The sequence below is a fragment of the Cupressus sempervirens genome, chromosome 11 (assembly GCF_028749045.1).
Source record: "Cupressus sempervirens isolate cs-2001-9-10 chromosome 11, ASM2874904v1, whole genome shotgun sequence".
Taxonomy (NCBI): Eukaryota; Viridiplantae; Streptophyta; class Pinopsida; order Cupressales; family Cupressaceae; genus Cupressus; species Cupressus sempervirens.
Window position 1 is genome coordinate 219,421,770 of NC_143128.1, and position 8,325 is coordinate 219,430,094.

General features: G+C 31.2%; 1 pseudogene across 1 annotated transcript; it reads right to left on the reverse strand.

The window, feature by feature from the left end:
* Positions 1 to 6,733: 6,733 nt before the first annotated feature.
* On the reverse strand, positions 6,734 to 7,881 carry LOC149528947 (ricin B-like lectin EULS3; annotated as a pseudogene). The gene is made up of 3 exons (XR_016359047.1): positions 7,550 to 7,881; positions 7,265 to 7,387; positions 6,734 to 7,126 (listed from the first exon to the last, which is right to left on the reverse strand). The product of XR_016359047.1 is annotated as a ricin B-like lectin EULS3 (transcript).
* Positions 7,882 to 8,325: the final 444 nt, after the last annotated feature.

An 8,325-nucleotide genomic window follows, 5' to 3' on the forward strand; every position in this document is an offset into this window, starting at 1 on the left:
CATTTATGTCACTCTTACTACTATTAGGATATTTAGTAGAAAAGTGACCAACCTTAATACTGTACACGCTGAATTCGTGTATTCATGAGATCTTAGAGTAGAGTACAAATAGAATGACAAAGAACTAATCTAAACCCAAGAAATCCTTTTCAAACAAAGACTCTGCAAATATCCCATGTTTTCATAACTACAAATTCTAAGATTACTCTTAGACCAGCATCTCAGTGACAGTTTTAGAATGGGAGTATGCCATGAATGCAGATTTGCAAAGATGTATGCAAGATCTATGTTATAATGTAGATTATATGAGCATGAAATAGACTAAACATATGCTAAAGGATACTAAATATCATGAAAAGAATGCTTAAATGCTGCCAAAAATGGCATGGAATTTCTATAACAATGCTGAAAGATGACAACTCTAAATGTGCCTATAGTGCAGATGCCTAAAACTTGGGTCCCTTTTGCTCTTGAATTTCATTCCTATTTATAGGATTTTAGAAGGGGGTTGGGTAAAGATTAGGATTTCACTTTTGACTAGAGGGTAATGAAGAAAATATAAATATCTCACAAGGCACCAAGAGGAAGAGTCCAATAGACTTAGTTTGTGAGGATAAAAGAGATTTTTTCAATTCTTTTAAATGCAAAAAGGAAGATTTTTACTTTTGTGAGGATAAATGAATTTATTGATTAAATAAATGTTTCATTTATTTTCAACATTTGTCTTTTCCTTATTCCTTATTCCTTTTATTTTATGATTGTTTTCCCCCTTTTTAAAGTTGATTTAGGTCCTTTCTAATTCAATAGATGATTTGATATATTAATGACCTGATGTAACAATTGATTTGAAAGTCCATCAATTTCCTCTAATTTTATCCTTAATTTTGTGTCATTTGATCAAAATTGCGTTGTTTTAGATCTTTACCAATTTTTAGGCATCTACAAGTACATTTGAAAGAATCAAGGGATGTTTACCTTATTATTTACCTTTACCTCTTGACAACCTTCTTGCAAGAAATACTTCAAGTTCATCTAGATCATCCTATGATTCTAATCCACATTCTTCTTTAATTTTCTTCTCTTTCTCAAAATTTCTAATGGCTAGTCAATATTTAAAAGAATTTCCAATTGTAACCATATTGTTTTCATAATTGCTCAATTATAACGTACTCAACCAATCAACTAAAATATCAAGTGTCAATACATTAGTAGGCATGGCTCTAACCTCTTGAATAGTAGAAACTTTGATATCATAAATAGGTAGAATAATCCTAAGAACTTTACTTGGAATTTTAGAATTTAACTAATAACTCGTCCAACAAGTTTTATTGTACTCAGAACTTCTACAATTCAATTTTCATATTGTGCAACATTCTCACCTTCTTTTATTCTCATGTAATCATACTTTTCTCCAAGACTTTCATCTTTGGATCTTCTCACATTATTGTCTCCTTGATCTACAAGTGTAAACTTCTCAAAAATATTCTTGGTAGTAGTGCAATCCTTGATATCATCAAACTTGACATCATTGATCACATAAGTACTCTCAATCATTAGGCTGTTGTACTTTTTATTTTCATTCATTCACTCCATAGTTATAGGAATTACAGGGGTAGTGTATTCATTTCTAGCCAATACGTGACATTATCTCTAATTCTAGATAGAAGCAACTTCATTCTATCCATGATGAAAGGTTCTCTTTATTCAATCTTCATACCTCTCTCTTATACATCTTTGATCTTTAGTTCAAGTTCCATTAACTTCTTCCTCCATGCACTAATCTTTGATACCAATTGTTAGTTAACTAAGAGGGGTGTGTGTTGGTGAATTAGTTATCCTACAACCCCTTCAAACAAATTCAATACTGACCAACATTCATAATTACCATAAAATTTCACTTTTTGTATTCATTCAGCTTCAAATTTATGTCATTAAGTCACTTTACTCAGAACTATTAGTTTACAATTCTATTTTAATCAACTGACAGTAATAAAACTTAGTTATTACTAACCATAAAGTTAGTTGTTAGCAAGCTGTAGTAAACTCTAAATAAAATTGCAACATAAAAAAATTAACACATTTGACAACAATATTTTAACGTGAGAACCCTGTTAAGGGAAACACCATATGGGACCAGAAACCAAAATATTTTACTCTTTTGAAGTGAGCTCTATTAGGAGACAAGCTTGTTAAAGGTTATAAAGACATTGTAAATGTGATCTTTTAAGAATATTTTAACCAAAATATCATCCAAACCTTATCACTCCTTGATCTTGTTTGAAGACATGCCTTCTCTCAAGGACTTACAAACAACATTAATTGATGTTACCATATATTATTTCATAGACTTGTTAGGTTCACTTATTTTATGAGATTTGATACTAAAATTATTAAAATGTAATAGTGTAAAAATGATCTATTTAGGTATAAATCTACCTTGTTCAAATATCATTACTGTTCAGTATTCTTTCTAATCTTCCCCTCTAATCTCTTTTCACTATTCTCTCAGCTGTCTGATTTACACCTTATCTTTCTCCTTCCTCAACTATACTCGGTTCACCTAGTTCAAGTATCTTCTTCCAACTCCATCAATAGTTCAAAGAATTACCACCTTAACAATCAAAACCTAAAGCTAAAAACTATCTTGAACATCTTTGTAAATAGTCATCTATGTGCTACCAGATTCTTTTATTTATTGTTGCTTAATCAAAATCATCAATCTCAAATTCAATGTAAATAATAATATAGAAAATATAACTTTCATAAAATTGCATCCTCTTCCTTATCTTTCTTTAACCTCTATCATTAAATCCTTATTGAATTTTCCTAGTTATTGATCTTGTAAAAAAAATGACTCATGCCTTTAAACATCTTGAACATTCCATATTTCCATTAAAAGTTGACCTAAGATTCCATCTTTGTGTTTTTTTTCTTCCATCTATTGCTTAGTGAACAAAATAGTTGATTTAGGTAATATGGTACTTGATCAATACTAGACTTTCTCGAACAATACTAAATTTCCAACTTGCTTTGCTAACTTCTTGGTGAACACTATAGTCACTCAGTGAATACAATCTTCCTTGTTTAACCTTATCACTCGGTTAAGCTTGTGTAGCTTAGTACAACAATACTATATGACTGTAAAATAACCAAACTAACATTATATTATCACATTTCAATTCCTTTAAGTGACCATTGTAGACCATACTTATGAACTCTATATGCACCATACTTTCTCCAACTCATCTTCACCAATCAAATCCTCTTCATCAATCAAATTTATACAGTGATCTACAAAGGAAGGATAATGTCTAGCTAACTAAGACCTTGAAATCAATGACAATATAAATAAATGACATGACTCTTTTACATACATTCATAACATTACCAATTACATTATCAATTGGGTCTAACACATTAATCTTTATTACAAATTATATTTGTAGTAGGAAGAAATGCACAACTAAATAGTATTTATATTAAACTTTCTCACTTTAAATTCCAACCAGTTTTTGAGTGCGACCTTAGAAAATCTAATTTTAAAAAATAGCTTTTGGTAGCTATTGCTAATTTAACTACTTGTTTAGTTGTTTATTAATTTTTATTTACTACTAAAAAAACATACATCGAACCTTAGGTAATAGCTCTTTTAGTTCTCTTCATTCACATTCCATGTTGTGTAATATAGACAAAAGAATATAATTTTTTTGTAAAATAGAAATGAGCATATGTGAATATTGATGGAGAAGACAAGAATAAGTTTCTTTGTTTATTAAAAATAAACATTTAAAAAATAAAAAATAAAAAATAGCTCAATAAAACCAAAGTGCCTAATTAAATACCATTTAATGTTAAATTGAACAATTACCTATCATTATTGAGGTCCTTCACCTCTCTTCTCCTTTGACTACTCAATTCAAGAGTTAAGTTTATAAAAACCTCTAGAATGTTTGTTAAGTTTTTGTGTTGATAGGAACTATTAAAGATGCTATGATTGTGTAGAACAAAGTATGAAAAAGAGAAATTTTTGATACGTAAAATGGAAAATTTCTTATGTGTTAAGCGGTGGACAATAATTTTAAGACGGAACATATGGATTTAAAGTTATGGAAAGTCAAATTAAAATCACAAATAGAAATAGCTAAATGAAAAATCTCAAATGATATTGCAACCATAATGAGTTAAGGTTTAAGGGTGATCTTGACCACATAATCATGTCAATGCTTTGAGTGCACTGATTAAACTAGGTGCTTTAATGATTTCCTTAAAATAATTTTATAATAATAATAATTAGTATAAAATAGGGTTAAATTTATGTTAAACCATATATATTTTAAAAATATTTATTGCTTGAGCATTCCCCAAGTTATTTACAGTGTCCTACATTCACATTTATAATTAAAGAGATGGATATATATAGGTCTAGGGCAACACAATATTAGAGAGACTTGGGTTGACAAAGTATTCATATTAAATGCCCTTATTGACAATCTACCTCTCATCAATAGGTTACATAATCCACTACACCTTGTACCTCATGTACCTAAACCCAACCATGATTCTAGAAAAACTACACAAATATATTAGTTCAGATTAGTTATGAAATTATAATCAATGCATCAAATCATCAAAATCAATATCATATTAACAACTAATGGCATTCTAATTTTATTATATTTTCATCTTCCCAAGTGGCACCTTGTTCCCCATATTGGTCCCAAAGGACCTTATCTTATTAGATAATTTAGGCATGTACAACTTTAGGTTGTACTTTTCAAAAATTACAAGTGGTTTGAGGTGGATATCCCCAACCTCTTCTAATCATATTACCTACCAACTAATTACATGATTGGGGTAAAAAATACATTTCTTAAGAAATGATACATAAAATACATTATGAATGTGTGAAAGATAGATGGTGGAAACTACATGACTAATCTTTGCATAACATTGGTCCTATGAATTGGGAAGCTACTTTTGTAACCATAAAAACTTATTTAACCATATTTTTAGCTTGAATATATTTATCATATTTCCTTGACATTAAAAATTTCTAAAATGACATTAGGTCAATGGGCCCTTGATTTGCTAGTGAAGTTGAATGGTTGACAAAGCACCCACCAGGGATCAAGTCTTGCTGAGTACAAGGCTCTAACATCATAAGGGATGAAGCCGGGATCATGCTTCAGGTGATTTTGATGGCATGGATGCCCCTCAGTCCTTGGCTCTAAGCCAAAGAGGTTTCAAGCACAAGTGGGCCCATGTCACATTCCTAAAATGTCTATGTGGTGGCCTTTGCTAGTTGGTAGCTTGCAGGCTTTGTGCTTCACTGGGTTGCCTCGTAGATCTAAACCCTCCATCAGAAAAAAAAAAAAAAGACATTAGCACAACCATTACGATCACATCATTAGACAACTAATGTGGTAATCTATCTTTCTTATAAGGTGTTTGACCTTGAATTATGCAAACTAGCATATATGCATAAAGATGGAAACCAAAGTAGGGCCAACTATGCATGGTTTGCTCCTTTTAAATATTATAAATTATATTGATAGAAAACCCTAATTTTTTTAAGGGAGATTAATTTTGGTTAGTAGTTTCCAAGCTTGATCATAGTTTCTTAACTTGAAAATAAATATTTGATTCTGTTCCTAATTTTTGACATCCCCTCACACTTGGGAGACAATTTGAACATAGAGACCTGAGACACGAGATTATGTTCAAGAAGACTAAATCATAAGAGAATAAATTCTTTGAATGATTAACTATAGTTAATTGATGAAGTTCATGTTCTTTGAATTATTAACTATATGTTATATATGAAATTTGATGAGTCATACATCTTTAATACATCCTAAGGGTAGTTGGATAATTAGATTTAAACTAAACATAAAAGGCACAATTCAAATATTGTTTGGCTCTTTTATTTAAATTTTAGGAAACTTATATTTATGGATAAATGTTATAATTTATTTTACATATATCATTAAACTATTTATTTTATATTGTTAGATTTTTGAACTTTGCGTAAGTTTAATTATAGGTCTTATTTTCTTATGTATGTTCTTTGTGAAAGTATCTTTTGATGGTCTATAACTATTGAACAATATGTATCTAAATTCACTCAATTTGGTGTAGTAAAATATAAGCTTTAAGTTTTTCATTAAATATAAATTGGTTATTTTGCATATATGATGCAGGGGCATCCGAGGGTAGACATATAACACTTGAGAAAGGTGTCAGTTTAGTTTATTTTAAATTTTTAAATTTTAATATTTATACACTTAAGTCATAAGCCAATTTAAGATTGTGAACTTAATTTATCAGTCTAATCAGATATTTATTACAAAAATTCAAAATAAATGAACATATAATATTCTTGATAATATACAAATAATTTAAAATCTTTTGCATATCTTTACAATAAACAATTGTTAATTATAAATTAACTTTATCAACATTTCAAATCCCAAATCCCGTAACAATAAATCTCTGTCAAATCTCTAATAGACAATTCTCACTAAGAATTCCATCTTACAAATCATTAATTTAATAACTCAAATATCATTTCAAACAAATTATTGCACACTAGTAAAATTTTCAAATATACCTTTTTCTTGGTTAAGCATTCTTTTCGACCCAAACTTTTAGTTGATCAGAGAAAATCAAAACAGGAATCAAGATCTAATATACCATGCCAGTCACAAATTATAGCACGTTAATAGAAATCATGTAATATAATCTATAGAACAACTTTATTTATAGATCGGGCCGTAGATACGTTGATCTCCACAGTTCAAAAGTTACATACTAAGAACATACATAATCTACTTATAGCAAGTATATGTCTCTATACTATATATGCATCAGTATATATGTCATGATTATCATTCTAATAGCAAGGGGAAATCTTCCAGAGCTGGTTGTCCTGCTTGTTCCACTTCCACAGAACAACTCTAGTTCCCTCTTCAACTCCTCCATGCTTCCTGTCACCCTGGAATGCATCCAAGTTGAGACCGATGTTGTTAGCCATCCTTATGGTCCTGTACCCATATCCCATGTCCCCACTCTCACTCCACAGCACACTCTCATCATATGAACCAGGCTCGTATTTGGTCAGCAACACCTGCCGTGAAACAACTTAATATTTTATCATCAAAACCGTTGTGTACAGTCACTAGGTCAAATTAAAAATCACCTTTCAAAACATATAGAGCCTACTAAAAAAGAGGCACCGAAGAACAAAATGTGTATATAGTAATACCTCCTGACATGCAGCAGGGGCATGGCGAAGGGCCTGCCCAGTGGCTTTGTTCACAAGGCCAAAGGCCGGGTGACCCACCGGGTCCCTCACACTGTTGCTCCATGACTCATCTTTCACCCATTGCTGCATACATATACACAATACATATGTACATCAAGAGTAACCGAAGAAATTAAAAAACTATCAGTAAAACTATAAGAGCCCAACTAAAACATTTAAATACAATAAACGTATAGACATAAATTGCAGTACAAAACATGTATAGTGAAGGAAGTGTATATATACCTGAGTTGGGTCACTTGGATTATAGTAAACTAGAGTCGCCCTGCTATCTCTGATACCCAGGGCATAATCAGGATTGGCCTTAGAGAAGACCTTCACGATCTACATCTGTTGCTCAGGTTGATTATAACCATAGGTTTGCTCCATATTGCTGTATGGAGGAGGGTACCGCTGCTGCCCGTACCCGCCTTCAAAGTCATTTGGGTAGCTTGGGCTCCCATACTGGTCGTAGTATGCCATGCTTGCCTTTTAGTTTAGAAAATCAGATGCAGAAATCAATGAACAATACAAATGAGTAAGTGCGTTCTCTTCGTGCTTTTAAATTTGATGAGGTCGGAAGGTGTTTATATAGGGTAGGAGAAGGAATATCATTTCATACAGGGGTATTCAGTGGAAGGGAATGGAATTAAACAGGTGTGGCATTCACGTCGTTTAAACTCTGATCTTTATTCTCTCTTTTTCTTGTGGATAATTTGGAATAAGTTCTTTGAAGTAATAAATAAAAGATAAAATAACGGTCTACAAGCTTCTGTAAATTAATCAATTCGGTGTAAGCACGTGGAGAAGGGTGGCCGGCCAGAACAAAAAGTGGCATATACAGCAGGTCATGTATTCCTTAGCTTTATTGTTACTTTGTGTTGTACAGATCATTTATTCCATGATCCTTTAATGTCAATTTTTCTCATGAATGTGCTAGAAAAAATATCAATAAGTTTTACCTCGTACCTCATTCGGAAAAGATCAATGTTCTACATTCAACTCAAAATTTAACCTAGAAC